Here is a 17,987-nt window from a genome sequence, read left to right as displayed (position 1 = left end):
GAAGCTAAGACCCCCCCCACCTTCGCCATCAGCTCTACCACCTGTGGGGGTCCTTCCTGCCTAGCTGCCAGGGTTGCCGGAGCTGCTACTGCTGCTGCTGCTGCCGCCGCTGGTGCTGTGCGTGTCCTGGAGAGCTGCTAGAGCCTGGAGGTGGAGGAAGAGGACTGCGCGGTCCATCGGCTGCTGGGGGAGCGTTTGAGACTCTGGAGACCACTGTGGAGGGGGCTGTTTTGGACTGAGTAATTTTCAAACTGTGCTCTAGTGGTGGGGGTCTAGACTGTGTTTGTGGGGACACAGGGGGTGTGGCGTGGAGCCTGCCCCCTGGTCCATCTGTGTGTCCCCCCCCCCAAACCCCCACCACCACCGGTGCCCCCTCCACCACCAACCCCACAGCCCATTTTCCATCTGCCTCCGCTCCTGCCTCTGGGACTCTGCTGCTTTCCTGGCCTGCCACGCCCTACTGACAGCGTTTGGGCCTGCAGCGGCGGGCAGGCGGCCCGCACATTGACTTTTCGCAAGCGCTCGTGGGCGCACCTACCCCCCTGGACTGACCCCTTCCCCTTTTGCAACAGGCCTCCCAGCTTTGCCCTTTGCTGCCTACCCCCTTTGCCCTCTGTAGGCTTTTGCCCTTCCCCAGCTTCAGTTTGTTTGCCTGCCCCGCCCCTTTCCCTCTGTAGTTTGGTTTCGTTGTCCCACCCCAGCCCTGTGGTTAGCCCCTTGGTTCCTCTGCCCCATTCCCAGCCTCGTTACTCCCTTGCGCCCCCCTTGCCCTGATTGACCTCTCCCCTCGTGTGCCCATGCCCCCTCCCGTGCGCTTGTGCCCCCCATCACATTTTGGTTAATCACTGCACCCCTTCTGTTATTGTGACTTTCCCTCCCTTAGTGTAACTAGAGGAGCCGGTGTCGGTGACTGTCCCCCCTCAGCCCTTGATATTCCCGCATCTCCCTGTGTTTCGGTGCCCTCCTCCCCTGCCTGCAGCCTAGCGAGGAGGAGTGGTTGACCTGCCTTTCCTTTATCCGCCCCCTCCCCTTTTTTTCTCCAGTGTGTTTTCCCCTCCCTCCCTGCCCAATATGGAGGGGAACACGGTGGGCGAGCCCCCCCAAGTAGGCCCCGCCACCCCTCCCCCGCCTGTCCCCTTAGCCTCTACCTCAACCTCCGCTGCCGAGCCACCTGCCACCACTGCGGCATTAGCAGCGGCAGGCGACGGGGTGACCTCCGCTGCTGCCACGTCCCTAGCTCCCTCCAATTATGGGGGAGCTGCCCCAGCCGGCAGGAAAGGCCAGGGCAAGAAAAAAGGAAAGAGCCCCGCTAAAAAGACTGGGCCCTCCATGGCAGGGGCTGCCTCTACTGCCGCGGCCCCACCACCGGCCGCGGCATCCCTTCCCGCTGCTCCCTCCACCAGCTCTGCGGGTGCCCCTCCCCCAGGCCCTAGGGCGTATGCCCAGGTGGCAGCGGCCACCGGTATGCCATCTCGCCCATCCACCGCCTCCGCTTCCAACTATAGTGGCCTGGGCCCCTTCCCCACCTTGACTAGGAGGCATGGCATCCGTTGCCTCCAGGTACCCGCCTCGCCGCACGTGGAGACCTACGTGCGGGCGTTGGCAAGGGTGGTGGGGCCCGCGGCCATCGTGGCGGCCTCCAAAATGTATGGCAAGGTTGTCTTTTTCCTTGCCTCGGAGGCCGCCGCCCAAGAGGCGGTGTTGAACGGCCTGGCGGTGGGGGGCGTATTCGTCCCCCTGGAGCCGCTAGAGGACCTGGGTGTCCGTGTGGTCCTTACCTCTGTTCCTCCTTACCTTCCCAATGTCGCCCTGCTGCCCGCCCTTTCCACCCTGGGGAAACCTATTTCCATCGTTCGCCCTCTCTCGCTAGGATGCAAGGACCCCGCCCTCCGTCACGTCCTCTCGTTCCGCCGGCACGTGCAGCTCCAACTGCCGCCGGCGGCACGTGCTGGAGAGGCGCTTGAGGGGTCTTTCTTGGTCCCCTATCGGGGGACCCATTGCCGGGTGTACTATTCTACGGGGGAGGCCCGGTGCTACCTCTGCCGGGCGATAGGGCACGTCCGGAGGGACTGCCCCTTGGCCCGGCACGGAGGAGCGTCCGGGACCCCCGAGCCCCGGCAGAGTGCCAGCCCCACCATTGCTGGCGCTCCTAGTTGCCCGGTACCCGGAGCCGCCCCTCCTCCTTCTCGGACCACCACTGCTCCCGCTCGGGCTCAAGGGGTATCTCCCCCACCATGCCCAGATGAGCGAGAGAGCCCCGTCTCTGCTCTGTGCACTGTGGCGGGGCCTGTAGAGGAGGGTGCGGTGGGGGTATTGCCGGGCGCGAGAGAGGGCCCTCCCCAGGGGGATTCTGCCCCCCCTCCTACTGCCCCATTGTTACCTCCTCAGGTCCTCAAGCCGTCATCTCTGCCCCCCGACCCAATCCCTGTCACCCAGCCCGCAGATGATGCCATGGAGGGCTGGACCCTAGTACAGGGAAAGCGGGGCAAGCGGAAGGCTCGAGCTCCACTCCTGCCATCCGGTGCGGAGGCCCCCCGGAAAACCAGGAAGGGGGGCTCCGCTGCTGAGCCTTCCGCTTTGCCCGCGGGTGCTTTACATCTACCGTTGCCGGTTGGGGAAGCTGTGGCAGCACCGGAGGATGCCGCCATCCATTCTCCGCGGTCCTTCCTCGCGGAGGCCCACGTTGCGGCCCCTCCTACCCCCTTACCACCTATACCCTCTGCGATGCTCGAGGCAAGCGTCGCCTCGGGTGTTAGCGAGGATGATCCCGGGGTGGTGGGAGGTGAGCTGCCCTCTATCTATGAGGAGATCGAGGCCCTGGGTCTGACCCCGGTCACCCAGGGGGAGGACGACCCTTTGCCAGCGGGCCTTGATCTAGCCGCTCTCACCTCAACCCTCCCTTCTGCGTCTCCTGTTCCCCTGACCGCTGCTCCTGCCTTCGAGGAACCCCTGGACTCCTTGCCCTGCCCGGCTGCGGGTGCCGCATCGCTGACGGCTGCCGAGCCTCTTCAGGCGACGGCCGGTGCCTCGCGGCCGGGACTCGAGTTACCAGGGGTATCCCTTGTTGGTGTGGGGCAACCGAGTTCCTTCCCGGGTGGGGGCCCCATTGCAGATTGTTCACCTCCTGCTGCCGTGGCTGTTCCATCTGCCGTAGAGCCTGAGCCCGGCATCCCTGGGGACCCCCTCCCTAACCCTCAGACCCCTGGGCCCGACCGAGAGGAGCTACCTTCCAGCTGTCCAGCTCCTGGGGCCCAGGATCCCGCCTCTGTCCCTCTTCCCGACCCTACTCCTGCCCCCGGCCCTACCCCTACTCCTGACCCCAGCCCTGTCCCCTCCACCTCCCACGATGCCATTGCCGCCTCTGGGGATGTCTCTTTCTCTTTCCCAGAGGATGACCCCCAGGGAGCGGCTTTTGTGTTCCCCGGTCCCGACCCACTAGGGGCTGCTCTTCTCCCTCCGCCGCCGCCCCCCATTGAGCCGGGGTCTGAGGCGGACCGTGTGGCGCCGGTCCATCGGGCGCCACGTCGAGGGTCCTCCCCTTGCCTGCCCGTCTCAGTGGGCCACGGGGCCGTGCCAGGGGCCCCAACGGGGGATGATCTGCAGCCAGTGACCCCACCCCCCCATATGCTGCGAGAAGAGCTGCGGGAGTTTTTAGAAGATGTGCGTGGCTCCCGCAATAAGGTGCCGCTCACTCTCCAGCAATGGGGGGATTTCCACCAGATCCTCCGGGCCGCAAGGGCCCTCATGGGGGAGGGTAAAAGGACCGGGAAGCAGGGTGCTGCGGCTTACCAGCGGGTCCGCAGCTTGCGTGACTCCTTGCTCACCTTCGGGGTGGGTCACGGTTTGCTGCGCGGCCCAATGGGGGCCGTGAGCGTCCCTGCCAGCGAGGATCCCCCCCAGCCCTCCTCATGCCACCTATCACTTTTGCAACATTGAACACCCGGGGCTGTAGGGTGGGTCTCCGCAGGTGCCAGGTGCTCTCCTTCCTTCGGGAAGGGGGGTACTCTGTGGTTTTCCTGCAGGAGACCCACACGGATCCGGCCGCCGAAGACAGCTGGCGGCTGGAGTGGGGGGACAGGGTCTATTTTAGCCATCTCACAGCTCGTACGGCTGGAGTAGCCACCCTGTTCTCTCCCGACCTACGGCCCGAGGTGCTGGGGGTTGCCGAGGTTGTGCTGGGCCGCCTGCTGCACCTCCAGGTCCGTATGGAGGGGCTTGTGGTCAATCTTGTCAACGTCTATGCCCCGACATCGGGCCCGGAGCGACTACCGTTCTATCAGCAGGCATCCGCCTTCCTCGGCTCCTTGGATCCTCGTCAGTGCCTGGTCCTGGGCGGGGACTTCAACGCTACCCTCGAGGAGCGGGACCGCTCGGGGACCGAGCAGTGCCCGGCCGCCGCGGACGTCCTCCGGGAGATTGTAGAACGTCACTCCCTGGTGGACGTCTGGCGCGACCACCACCCGGACGACGTCTCCACGTTCACCTACGTCCGGGTGGAAGCCCATCGGTCGTGCCACTCCCGGTTGGACCGCATTTACTTGTCACGTCTCCATCTCTCACGGGCCCACTCCTCCGACGTGCGGCCGGCCCCCTTTTCAGATCACCATTTAGTCACCGTGATGGCCTCTCTATGTGTGGAGAGGCCGGGGCCGGCCTATTGGCACTTTAACAATAGCTTGTTGGAGGATGTGGGCTTCGTGGCGTCCTTCCGGGAGTTCTGGCTGGTCTGGCGAGGGCAGCGGCGTGCCTTTCCCTCGGCGCGGCGATGGTGGGACCTAGGAAAGGTGCGCGCCCGGCTCTTCTGCCGCGATTACACCTGGGGCGCCAGCCGACGGAGGGATGTGGCGATAGAGCAGTTGGAACGGGAGGTCTTGGAGCTAGAGAGGCGTCTGGCCGCCAGCCCTGAGGATCCATCCCTTTGCGGAGCGTGCCGGGAGAAGCGGGAGGAGCTCCGGGCCCTCGACGATCATCGGGCCCGGGGTGCTTTTGTTCGATCCCGCATCCGCCTCCTTCGGGAGATGGATCGCGGCTCCCGCTTCTTCTACGCCCTGGAGAAAAGGAGGGGGACCAAGAAGCACGTCACCTGCCTTCTAGCGGAGGACGGCACCCCCCTTATGGATCCGGTGGAGATGTGCCAGAGGGCCAGGGCCTTCTACGCACTCCTTTTCTCCCCGGATCCGACCGACCCTACCGCTTGCAGAGTGCTCTGGGAGGGCCTGAAGTGCCTCTGCACTTAGGTCCATGTCTTCCGCCTCCAGGCCCTGCAGAGGCTCCTTTATGGTGCAGGTAGTCCGGCGTGGAGCGTACTGGCGCATGCCTTCCTGCGCCGCTTCCTAGGGCTCCGATACGACCGGCAGCTCTTTTACCTCGATCCGAGAGGTCCTCCGCGAGACCTCTCCAGGCTGCCGGTCTTCTACCAGGACCTCCTCCGGACCTGGAAACTGTTCTCAGCAACCAGGTCAGTGGCGGCCACCAGGGGGGCAGATCTCCTCGTGGAGCCCCTTTACACAACCCCCAGCTTTGTGTGCAGGTGGCGGAGTTCCCCGCGGTGCGCCAGAGGTTGGTCCAGGCAGATGTCACTAGAGTCGGAGACCTCCTGGACTACGACCGGGGAGTCTGGCTGGATCCCCTGAACCTCGTTCGGCGTATGGTGCTCTCCAGGCCTTGTACTCCCTGGCGCGTACTTCAGGAGGTGAGGGCCGCTTTGCCACCCGCTGCTTGGGTCTACCTCGACCAGGTCCTGCGTGAGGGCACGCCCCGCCCACCCTCCACCACTGGTTCTCCGGACCTTTTTATCGGCCCCTGCCCCGTGGACCCAACAGGCCTCCCTACCCCTTCTCCGTGAGCCGGCTGCACGAATTGCAGCCGGTTCGTTTCCTGACCGCGCCAAGGAAACATCTATACACGCTCGTGCTCCACACTCTTCACTTCCTCACCCTCGTGTCCTGCCCCGATACGAAGTGGCGGGACCTCCTGCCACCTGTCAAGGGTGAGAAGCCCTGGTGGACCAGCCTCTATTCCACCTTGGTCCCGAGGCCCGCCGGGGATATCAGCTGGCGGCTTCTTCATGGGGCCGTGAGCACGGGCGTGTACTTGGCACGGTTTACCCCTGTCCCAGACACCTGTCCTTTCTGTGGTGTGAGGGAGACCCTGGCTCATGTTTACTTAGAGTGTGCCAGGTTGCAGCCCCTACACTAATTCCTCACCGACATTATGTTGCGTTTTTGGTTACACTTTTCCCCTCACCTTCTCATTTATGTACTCCCTATCCGTGGCCGCACAAAGTCACGGGACCTCCTGGTTAACTTCCTCTTGGCCCTGGCCAAACAGGCCATCTATAAAACCAGGGAGAAGAGGTTGGTCGATGGTTCCTGTGACTGTGGGGCCTGTTTCCGTTCCTCTGGCTGTTCATGTATCCGGGCAGAGTTCCTCTGGGCGGCGTCCACTGGCTTCCTTGACACCTTTGAGGAGCAGTGGGCGCTGTCCGGGGTTCTCTGCTTGGTGTCCCCGTCAGGTTCCCTTCTTTTGACCCTTTTACCGCACTCCTGTCCCTGTTTTTCCATTAGTTGTCCCCCGTAATCATTTTGGTTTTAGGCCCTGTGGGTCCTCCCCTTAGGCTGGGGGGGATATCCTTTAGCAGTGGGCGGGCTTCGCCCACCCACTTCCTGGAACCCAATATGTACAGATATCTTAAAACAAATTACTATGGCTAGATCGACAAAACGATTTTGGCCCCTAAATCAACATTTATGTGTCATTGAGAGCCTCTAAAACCCCATTCAGCTGTTGCCTAATCCTGTTGGCTTCTCAGTTTCCATATTAAAGTCTCCTACATTTCTGTCAGTGAGTATGTGCTCTGCCACCTCAATCTAGGTGCCTACCTTAGCCATAGCAGCATCCTCAAACAAGGTGTTTCCTCCCCTATCCTGCCTGCAGGGCCCAATCCACTAGGTGCTCCTAGAACATACCCAATCCTACTCAAAGTGCCCATGGGAGAAAGTACTGCTACCTCATGATCAGTAGCCCCTGGTTTGCATGTTTGTCTAGGAGGTGAGAGATCCGTATTCAATTTCCTGTGCTGCCTGATGTGGAAAAAGGCATGTGAACTTTCTTTTCCTATGTCTCAAGAACTGCCTCAACCACTAGACTACAGATTCATTTTCACTTTCTCTGTTACAATGCATATTCAATTTTTTTAATACAGTTTGGAACAGTTTCAACACAAGAGAATCACAATATCCCATAAGAACCCCTTACTGCTAGAGAGGTTACTTGTTATATTCCTGGGGTTAAAACAGATGGTGGCTGACAAATCTGTGATTTAAACTGCTGTCAATTTAGATCTTTGGGATGAACTTTCTTTGGCCAAAGGAAGTGTGTAACAAACTTGTCAATGTTTAATCTTATTCAATAGACTATGTGAGTCAGCTGCACAGGCTGGTTCTTTATCTCAAGCTGTGGCAAGTCATTTTTTTAACTCTGGAGGTCCCAGTTCAATCCCTGGTGTCTTGACCAAAATGGTGGTCATCATATAGGTACATGAGTAGTTTCCTTGACTTCAACATTCAGGTACTTACAGGTAAGCATGTTCTTGAGTGCATCACTGGATCAGGGCTAGAGTGCTCAGCACTTTTCAATATGAAGCCCAATATGAAGAAATATAAGATATGGCCAAAAGCAGGAAGTAGTAATGATTGCCCTTATTTAGACTGTTACCTTTACACTTTGTACTGGATTGAGCCTAGGGACTGGTTTAGGAACTGTTGAGCTGTTCTTTTATTGTAAAACTTACTGTGTCTTTGTCTTGAGACAAGGTAGGTGAGATAATATTACCTCACACATCTTGTCTCTCTAATATCCTGGGACTGACACAACTACAACACTACTACATACCTTTATTTCCTGACAGTCCTAGTAAAGTATAGTCTCTATTGCTTATATGACATATGTTAGTTGGGTCCCACCAAGAGCGAGTGCCTGTAAAGCTTAGTTCATGGAGCACCTGTAGCGCTTGCCTCCAAGCTCATGGTACACAGAGCATGCTATCAATATCTGGAGTGGACTGTACACCACAAAACTCACAGAACCACTCTGTAGTACTATTGGTTACAAGAGGATGAATATGTTGATAAATTGAATAGTCAACTGTTTGACCACACTTTGGTTAATTATGAAATATACTCAAGAGACCAAATAACCAATGACAGTCAGGTTTATTAGTATGGTACAGGAAAAAGGTACTATATGATACCAGTCTCTGAAGAGCAATCCCATGAAGCGATGTTACATTTACCTTATGCAGAAGGTGTGCTCCCCAAGTTATATATTTGAGCTGGTATTATTTATATGATTTTACAAGTTACAGATCAATAGAATGTAACCCACCAGTTTGTCCCAGTTCCCTAACTTGTTGTTCTGTTCCTTCCTTATCTTTGCTTTGGATACAAGCATTCCACGTACTAATCTGTGAAGGTCCTTCCCTGGCATGTACTAAGCTATAGAACAAATATATTTTGATTTTGACAATTTTCCTAGCTGCTTGTGCCAGATGCTTACTTCAGCAAATGGAAGGTGTTATGGGATACTTAGCATACATGAACGGAATAGTACAGTATAGGCCAGTTTAGGCTGTATCACTGTTACAAATATTTGTGCTTATTGTTATTGGTGCTTAATACATACTAGTGTGTGTGTGTATATATATATATATACATATAATGTGGAAAATACATATTAATATGATATCAGTATATATTAGTCAACAGGCTTGTTGTCAATTGATCAATTGTCACCTTGATGATTGTTATAGTCAAGGTGACACTCTTGCCAAATTAATGTATGAATTATGTGATTTAAAGTATTTTAACAATCTGCACAAGCAGCAATACATAAAACACAGCTAAAACTAATACACCTTGTAACACAAGCAAAGTCTTAAATACAACTTTTATCCATCTGTGGGAAATTGGATTATAGATTTATTTTGAATAAATGGGTGCTTAACACCCAGTGGCAGCCAGCACCTCCCCACAAGTGCCTCCTGCAAACTGGTGGCCCCGCCAATCAACTCCTCCCTCTCCCTCCCAGCACCTGCCACCTGCCATGGATCAGCTGTTCTGCAGTGTGCATGAGGCGCTGGGGAGAAGGGGAGGAGTGGGAACGGGGTGCACTCAGGGAAGGGGGTGGAACTGGGTGGGGAGAGGAGCAATGGGATAGGAAGAGATGGGGTGGGAGCTTGGGGGGAAGGGGTGGAGTGAGGACAGGCCCTGGGGTGGAATTGGGGCGGAAAGAGGAGGGGTGGTGAGGGTGCTTGGGGAAGACATGGAGTGGGGGTGGGGTCTGGGGGTGAAGTGGGGGTTGAGCACCCCTGGGGCAAGGAGGAAGCCGGCACCTGTGTAACAGGCAACTAAAACCACTGGGATATTTTTCTCACTGGGATTCAATCTTGTAAGTAATCAATGCCAGCCTCATTTCAATCTACCAAAAGCACATTCAAACTCTCACTCTTTACCTGCTGAGCTGCTAGTTGAATCTTTCTGAGGTAGCCCATGCACAGTTTCATGAGCCAGGGGAAGGCTAGGGTCCTGTAGGATCACTATTGGCATTTCAACATCATCAATGGAATCTGATGGTTGGGAAAGAATGTCCTTGCTAGCAGCTTTCTGAACAGTCCTGTGTTCTTAAACATGCGAGTGTCATGTATCCTTCCTGCTAAGCAAACACTGATGTCGGTGAAATGTCCCCTGGGGTCCATGCATGCTTGCAAAACAATAGAAAAGTAGCCTTTTCTTTTGATGTACTCTGGGGCAAGGTTGGCTGGTACCAAAATAGAGACATGCATGCCATTTATCACACCACTGCAGTTTGGGAACCCCATTGCTGCAAATCCATTCTCTATGTTCTGCACATTACCAAGAGTCAGAATCCCACAGAGCAGGAGATGATTAACGGCCCTGCATGACAATGGTCCTCACTGTGGATATTCCAACTCCAAAATGATTTCCCACTGATCAGTAGCAATCCAGCTTTGCAAGGTCCCACAGAGTGATTGCCACTCACTCCTCAACTGTCAGTGCAGCTCTCATTCTGGTGTTCGTGTGCTGTAGAGCTGGGGCGAGCTCAGCACACAGATCTAAGAATTTGTTCATTTTCATCTGAAAGTTCTGCAGCCACTGCTTGTCATCCCAAACCTGCATCACAGTGCGATCCCACCAGTCAGTTCTTATTTCTCAGGCCCAGAATCAGCACTCTACCATCCACAGCTGTTCTATGAATGCCACCAACAACCTTGAATTGTTTTTCACTATGTCCCACAACAATCTGCCTCCAAGAAATTGTCATGGCCCCAGTTGCTGCAGTTTTTCCTGCAGCTCTGAAAATATCAGAGGATAGTTTCTCCTGTTTGCAAGGCTCATAAAAATAGTGCAGAGCTCTACCCTTCTGTTAGAGATGGCAGACAACAAGAAGTGTTGCACAGGTTTGTATTATTTTTTTAAAGGTGCAAAATTATGGGATATGATGGGGGTAGGGAGATGGGTTCAGATCCCCTTAGAGGGACAAGGTACCTCATATGCCAGCTCATAGGGAGTGGGGATTAGGTCCCCGCAGTAAGGCAAGCACCCCCCTTAACCTGGCTCACATGAAGGGACACATGGAGAGTGGCCACACACCATAGATGGGAAGATCCTGGCACACACACAGGGGAGCAAGGAGCAGGACTCAGAACCCCCCGCCCCAAGAGGCCAGGCCCCTCATATCTCATCTCACATGAAAGGGGGAGAGGGAAAGGGGCTCAGACTCCTTTAGAGGGGCAAAGAGATGTCAGATCCTGGTGCACAGCAGAGCAGGAAGGATCTCAGACACCCCTGGAGAGGAGGGATAACTTCAGATCCCAGGGCACATGGGAGGTAGGCAAAGGAACTCAGAACCCCCTCCCCCTCAGATCCTGACACACACAAAAGGGGTTTACCAGCCCCTTTTCTCTCCTGTACCCCTAATACTCATCCCCCGTCTCTGTCCCAGTGTCCCTCCCCCTCATCTGAGCACCCCAACCTCTCTCACCTCCCCATCACCCATCCCTATTTATCTACTTCCCCTTGATGCATCCCCAAACACCTCTCACCCCAATCTGCCTCCCGCCCCCACTCCTCCACTCCCTAAAATATATTTTTTTGGTTCTACAGAAGATGGAGCCTTCTCAGGCTTCTCAGGCATAGCTTCCATTTCTTTAATTCTTGAAACTAGTAAGGACCCTGAAGAATTTGCTTATTTTTGTCCACTTTCTAATTAATTTGGATTTGAAAATTCATCCAAAAACTTTGATTAAAACCTGAATTCCTAATTTTAATAAAATCCACTTAATCCAGAGCTGAAACCGAAGAACTGCCAATATGCAATTACAAATTAATGGACAAAAGGTGTTTGAAACCGGATAGAATCTGTTAGCCTTATCTTTCTGAAAATTTTCATAGTTCTAGGTCCCTAGCTTGTGATAGTTAGTGGCCTTCCTATACAGATTTTTAAATTAGAGAGAATAATCCATGTTACTCCCTTGACATAACCCTGTTTCTCATGACAAAGCATTAGTCTCTTTTCTCTTTCCTATACTTGGAGGAGATAATTAATTCTTCCTGAACATACAGCCCTCAGCATCAAATTACAATTAATCTAGACCAATAAGATTGAAAAGAAGATTGGAGAATATATAGGAAACAGGATGTTAAATTTAGAAGAGAAGGGATAGAGAAGGGTTGGAAGTCCCAAAATTACATGGATGGATGCCATACAAAAGGATTTGATTAGCTGAGGAGTTTTCAAGGAACTGCTTCAAGGCATACTGAGATGGAGAAAATGGACTTGAAGAGCCGATCCCCCTATAGGTGGGATTAAGGCTAGAAGGAAGAAGAAGATCAGTAAGATTGAAAATATTATGTAAAAGATAAATTTGATAGGAATATATAATGCAAAAACATAAACAAAAATCATCCAAGTTCATTCTTGCATCCAGCTTGCAACATGACCTTCCTGAACACACAGCCCTCAACCTACCAGTCAGCCCTCTGGACTAATTTTAACCTTCTGGACTCGTTCTAAGTTTCTCCCTCAACCCTCTCTGAAGTCAGTAAAAATACTACCAATTAATTTTTTTCTGCAAAGCTCAAAAAGGCCTCAGTTTTAAATATATATATATATATATGTACTTCTGTTTCAGTAAATAATGCAATTGCAAACAAAAAGGTTTTTCTGTTATTAATCAAAGGCTTTTTATTAAAAAAACACTAGGGGAAAAATCTGAACATTAATGCAAAGGTAATATTGACAAAATATCATAATTTCTGTTTGGGGTTATTAAAACTTGTTTTTGTGACTTCATTAAATATTAAATACAGCTAACTATATTGTTATATGTTATGTAAAGTTATAGCAAAAAGTCTAAAAATATATATTAGATCTGTTTATGTTGCAAAATATTAAGACTGATCAAACAATTTCAACAGCTTCGTCTCTCAAGCACAACCAATCATAAAAATGTAATACTATCGAAGTGTTTGCACAGACCTGCATTTAAACTTCAGTTTGCTTTAATTTTTATATTATTTTCTTTTGTGTTATGTTAAAAAAGTATTGCTTATTAAAGTGTATGCTTTCAAATATTTAACAAAAAATTAATTGCTAACACCACCAAATTAACTAAAAAAGCTTGGGTAAAAAAATCTGTTGCCAAATCTTTTGCTAAAACAGAGTGCTGAGTGGGGGAGAGCAACACACCATCTCATAGAAGATTATGAGCATCTATTTTAGCAATCCGGCACCATATTTATCATCGAAACCTAGTAATGCACAAGTCAAGGAGGTAAAAAAATTGTCTAAGCAAAAATTGTAAAAAGCATCTAAAAAAGGTATATTTGTGCTAAAGAATTGGGAGAATCAGAACAAAAGCATAGCTTGTGTTATTAATGACTTGGCCCTTATTACAGTATAAATAAACTAAATTAATCCGTGTATAAATTTGGATTATTGGAAACAAGAGAAATGTAAAGCAAACAAAAATTTTATCATGTTAATCAGTTTAAGCTGTTTAAGGATGCATCCCACAGACCAAAGACATACTAAGATATCTGTGCACAGTGAAGAAACCCCAGGTGTCAGAAAAAGAAAAGATAAAGTGCTTCATAAATAACATACTGATAAACTACACTTCAGTCTACCATATATGGACAATTGAGTATTCAATTGACTATAAAGATGTTATAAAAAACACTAGCTCGGCCAGGTCTAACTGTTATTTAACCTGCATATTATTGAACAAAAAGTGAGTTCATTCATATACCTGTAGCTTTAAATCTTTATCAGTGGAATATAGTTAAATTTGGTAACTGTGTAAAAACAAATGTATCATTACGGTATACTTCTTCGTTAATTATTATAATAGCATCTTATCAGGAATGTGCAAAGACTAAAGGGCTGGGCAAAAGATTATTGCACAGTGTGACAAGGTGTACCAGGCCCTGAGACACCCTGAGACCACACCTCATCACAGAAAGGAGCAGTGGAGGTGAGTCCTCCAAGCTGCCTAGAGAGGCTGAATGGTACACAGCCAATCAGAGAGAGGCTTCAGGGTGTGGCCAATCCAGGCCCAACAGGTCCATATAAAAGGAGCTACAGTGCAGCACAGAAGGCAGTTGCTTCCTGTAGCTGAAGGAGTGTGGCTCATTTAAGAAGCTACAGGACCACAGAGAGAGCAGTCGCTGACAGGAGCTGGGAGAGTAGAGAAGGAGCTCCTGACTGGCTGCTGGGACTTGGTAGCTGGAAGTCCTAAGGTAAGGGCAAAGAGAGTGGAGTGGTCCAGGGAAACATAGCAACATCATGAGTAGTCAAAGGGACGCAGTGGGTGGCTGCCATTCGTAGGGTCCCTGGGTTGGGACCTGGAGTAGTGGGAGGGCCTGGGTCCCCTCCACCAGCCACTGGGGAGGTGGCTTAAGCCCTGAAAAAGGAAGTTGGCCCAGGAGAGGAGATTGAAGACCCCTGGGGAGGGTCAGTGATATTGGACTTTTATATATGCCTCCGGAAGGGGAACTGAACTGTTTAGCTGGAGAGCTGGGGCCAAAAAGGCCCAGAGAGGCGAAGAGTCTCCAGGGAGAAAGCCATGCAGGCAAGGTCCCATACCAGGGTTGAGGGACTATTGGACTGGTTATGAGCCAAGCCCGGGGAGGGCTACAAAGACATTCCAACTGAGAGGTACTCAGATAGGTCCCTGTTGCACTGTTTTCCCAGGAAGGGGTTTGTTTGTTTTTCACATTCAGACTGTGTATGATTCAGCCTGAGGGCTGAATCACTGAAGACCTACCGCAATCAGAGAGAGAAAGAGTAGGCACATGCACTTGGCCAAAAGGATGCTCGCAAGAGATGAGTGCCACCCCATTGCACACAGTTTGGTATCTTTCAAAATAGGAGACTCCAAAATCTAGATGAAATCATTGGTTACATTTAAAATTATCTGAATCTAGAAATCTATTTAAAACAGGGGTAATATAAAATATATATTTAAAAACTAAGGCTGTTGATAAATCCCAGTTAACTCATGCAATTTAACTCAAAAAATTAATCTCAATTAAAAAAATGAATCACGATTAATCAGTTCTAATTGCACTGTTAAACAATAGAATACCTGTTTTTCTACATTTTCAAATATATTGACTTCAATTACAACACAGAATACAAAGTGTACAGTGCTCACTTTATATTTTTATTACAAATATTTGCACTATAAAAATAAATAAAAGAAATAGTATTTTTCAATTTACCTATACAAGTACTATAGTGCAATCTCTTTATTGTGAAACAGCAATTTACAAATGTAGATTTTGTTTGTTTGTTACATAACTGCATTCAAAAACAAGAGTGTAAAACTTTAGCGCCTACAAGTCCACTCACTCCTACTTTTTGTTCAGCCAACCAATAAGACAAACAAGTTTGTTTACATTTGCGGGAGATAATGCTGCCTGCTTCTTATTTACAATGTCACCTGAAAGTCAGAATAGGCATTCACATGGCACTTTTGTAGCCGGCATTGCAAGGTATTTACGTGCCAGATATTCTAAACATTTGTATGCCCCTACATGCTTTGGCCACCATTCCAGAGAACAAGTATCAAAGGGATAGCGGTGTTAGTCTGTATCCACAAAAACAATGAGAAGTCCGGTGACATTTTAAAGATTAACAGATTTATTTGGGCATAAGCTTTCATGGGTAAAAAAAACCCCACTTCTTCAGATGCATGGAGTGAAAATTACAGATACAGGCATAAATATACTGGCATATGAAGAGAAGGTAGTTACCTTACAAGAGGAGAACCAGTGTTGACAAGGCCAATTCAGTCAGGGTGGATGTGGTCCACTCCCAGTAACTGATGAGGTGTCCCTACCAAGAGAGGAAAAATTGCTTTCCCTCTTTTTCCACAAACCTGGAAATCCTGGATGTCCCATTATCTCAGGCATTGGCACTCTTACAGCAGGATTATCTGGCTATCTGGACTCTTTCCTCAGACCCTAAGCTACCAGCACTCCTAGCTATCTTCGAGACACCACTGACTTTGTTAGGTAAAAAGCAAGTCCTTACTCACCTCTCCAGCACCCGAGTTCGTGCGGAGTTGGTATGGGGCTCACAATCTGTCAGAGACCAGACACTAATTCGTTGATCAACGGGCTCACACTATCCTTAGCTTGAAAGACTTCAGAATAAGTGTGGCAAGTTTATTAGGGGTGAGCATCAATATTTATACACAGAAGTAAACAAAGTGATTAACAGATCATAATGGTCATGTATAATCAATCAAGATTCTACAGGATAAAACAGGTTAAAATGTAAATTCAGAAAGAGAAAAGGGGAGATGGCTACTTAAGGGGAGGAGGGTGTCATGAGTAGTTCGCAGGTCAGAGCTTTGATTAAAAGTTCAGACAGACATCAAGTCTGGGTTAAATTTAAGCTCATCAAAAGTTCAGACTCAACATTCCTCCATTTGTAGCTTTGGGATAACTATTTACCAAAAGCTACACCCCATTTTAAGGAGCCAAGGGCCGCTTGGCAATTTCAGCCTGGGCCAACTCGCAGAGAGTAAGGCCCTTGGCTGAAGTAGGAAAAGAATAAACTGACCCACATGAGTCTATGAGGGAGGGGACACACTGAATACAGCAACACAGTATTATAAGGATTACTATGGCCCCAACAATACCCACCAAGAGTTTTTTAACCCACCCAAATCCAGGCAGCCAATTCCATAAGGCTCCCCACCAATCATAAGGTGGCTGGCCAGAGGAGTAGTTCTTAGCCATTTCCCTTAGATGTTTGGTATGTTGAAAAGTGTCAGAGTAGGTGTCATTTACAAAAACACAGCATTTTTCATTTATGAGGGCGCAAGTTCCTCCCTGGGCTGCTAACATTAGGTCTAAAGCCATTCGGTTTTGCAAAGCTAACTGGCGCAGCTGGGACATTTCCCCGGCCTGATTCTCAAATAGGGTCGCAGTTTCATTGGTTAAAGATTCTAGTAGTCCCTGTAGACGGATGACACCACCCCTCAAGCTAATGAGACCAGCCCACCGCTGCCACGACAAACCATCACGGATATTAATATCTCTGAAGGTTTCACGGATGTTACGAACGTGGGGAAAACGAGGGGGAGTGAGGGAGATGCGAGAAGGTGGTGTTAGCCACGCTAAATAACATGACCCTGCCCAATCAGGGGAGAGAAAGTAATAAGCTTTGGGCCCGCACACCCAGTATGTTCCATACAATGCGTTTCGGGTATTCCATTTCTCAAAGTAGGAGGTAACCCACCACCCGTTGGACCACTGTTCCCCTGGTAACGCAGAGGGGTCGTTGTGCGAACTGCAGAGGCACAATTTGGTAGTGGTGTTTTCAAAGGGCAGTGTAGTACTGCTTGAGCAGTTGTAGAAGGCAATCGTATGTCCCTTAGCAATTAGTTGGACACCCTCGTGATCTGAGCAGGGCTTCTTAAAAGCTGATTCTGAAGGCTTGCCCACCCATGAAAAAGTTGGATCGGGGTGAGGGATCCACATATGGGATAAGTGGGATGCGCAAGGCTTGAAGCCAAGATTTTTACTAAAGGCGGTGCCATTACAATACATGTTGCATTTACTTGTTCCCACAAAAGTTGACCCCTTTTCTTTAACAAAACACAGTGATCCTGTCTGATTAGTTACCCTGAGATATCTGTTAATTGGCACTCCTGTTTTGTCCCATGTAAGATTGTGTTGGACTGGATCTTTTACTCTAGCCGGTGGCATCCAAGTCATATTAGCAGTGGTCAGGGGAATGGGTGTGAAGGGGAGTCCCTGTTCTGCATTTACTGGAAATTGAGTACATACCCAGCAATTACTTCTATTTCCTAAAATACGAGTTTTAACCTCGTGGGAATATCTAATAAAAGCATTATCTTCATAAGCAGAAAATAAACTAAAAAGGCATAATAAAAAACATACAGTTGTCAAAATAAAAGGTCCTCTCATTTTTGCCGAGTCAATTTAAGTCTGATGTCTGAAAGAGGTAAGCTGGTCCACTGGTCGGAGGCAGTGTCCTCAGTGGTGGCAAGAGCTGCTGGTCTGTCACTGTGGTCCACTACAGCTGGCTTGACGTGGGAGTGGTGGATCCAGGATTTGCGTCCTTCCAGGAACACTGCAGTCTGGGTTGTTAAAAGAACCTGGTGGGGTCCAGTAAACCTCGGCTGGAGGGTGTTGCCACGAACGAACTTTTTGGCCCAGACGAAGTCCCCTGGTTGGAACGGGTGGATCTGTTCTTCCAGCGGCATGGTCTGGGAAAACTGCGAGGCTTTCCAAAGGGTACGAGGCGAGCCTGTAGGGAGAGAAACTGGCACGCGGTCATATGATCCCCTCCCAATAGTGAAACATCAGCACGTGGTAGCGCCCTGCCTTTGAAAGGGGGGTGTCCATAGAGCAGTTCAAAGGGGGATA

Source organism: Chrysemys picta, chromosome 2, assembly GCF_011386835.1.
Source record: "Chrysemys picta bellii isolate R12L10 chromosome 2, ASM1138683v2, whole genome shotgun sequence".
Lineage (NCBI taxonomy): Eukaryota > Metazoa > Chordata > Testudines > Emydidae > Chrysemys > Chrysemys picta.
Note: the sequence above shows the minus strand (reverse complement) of the source record.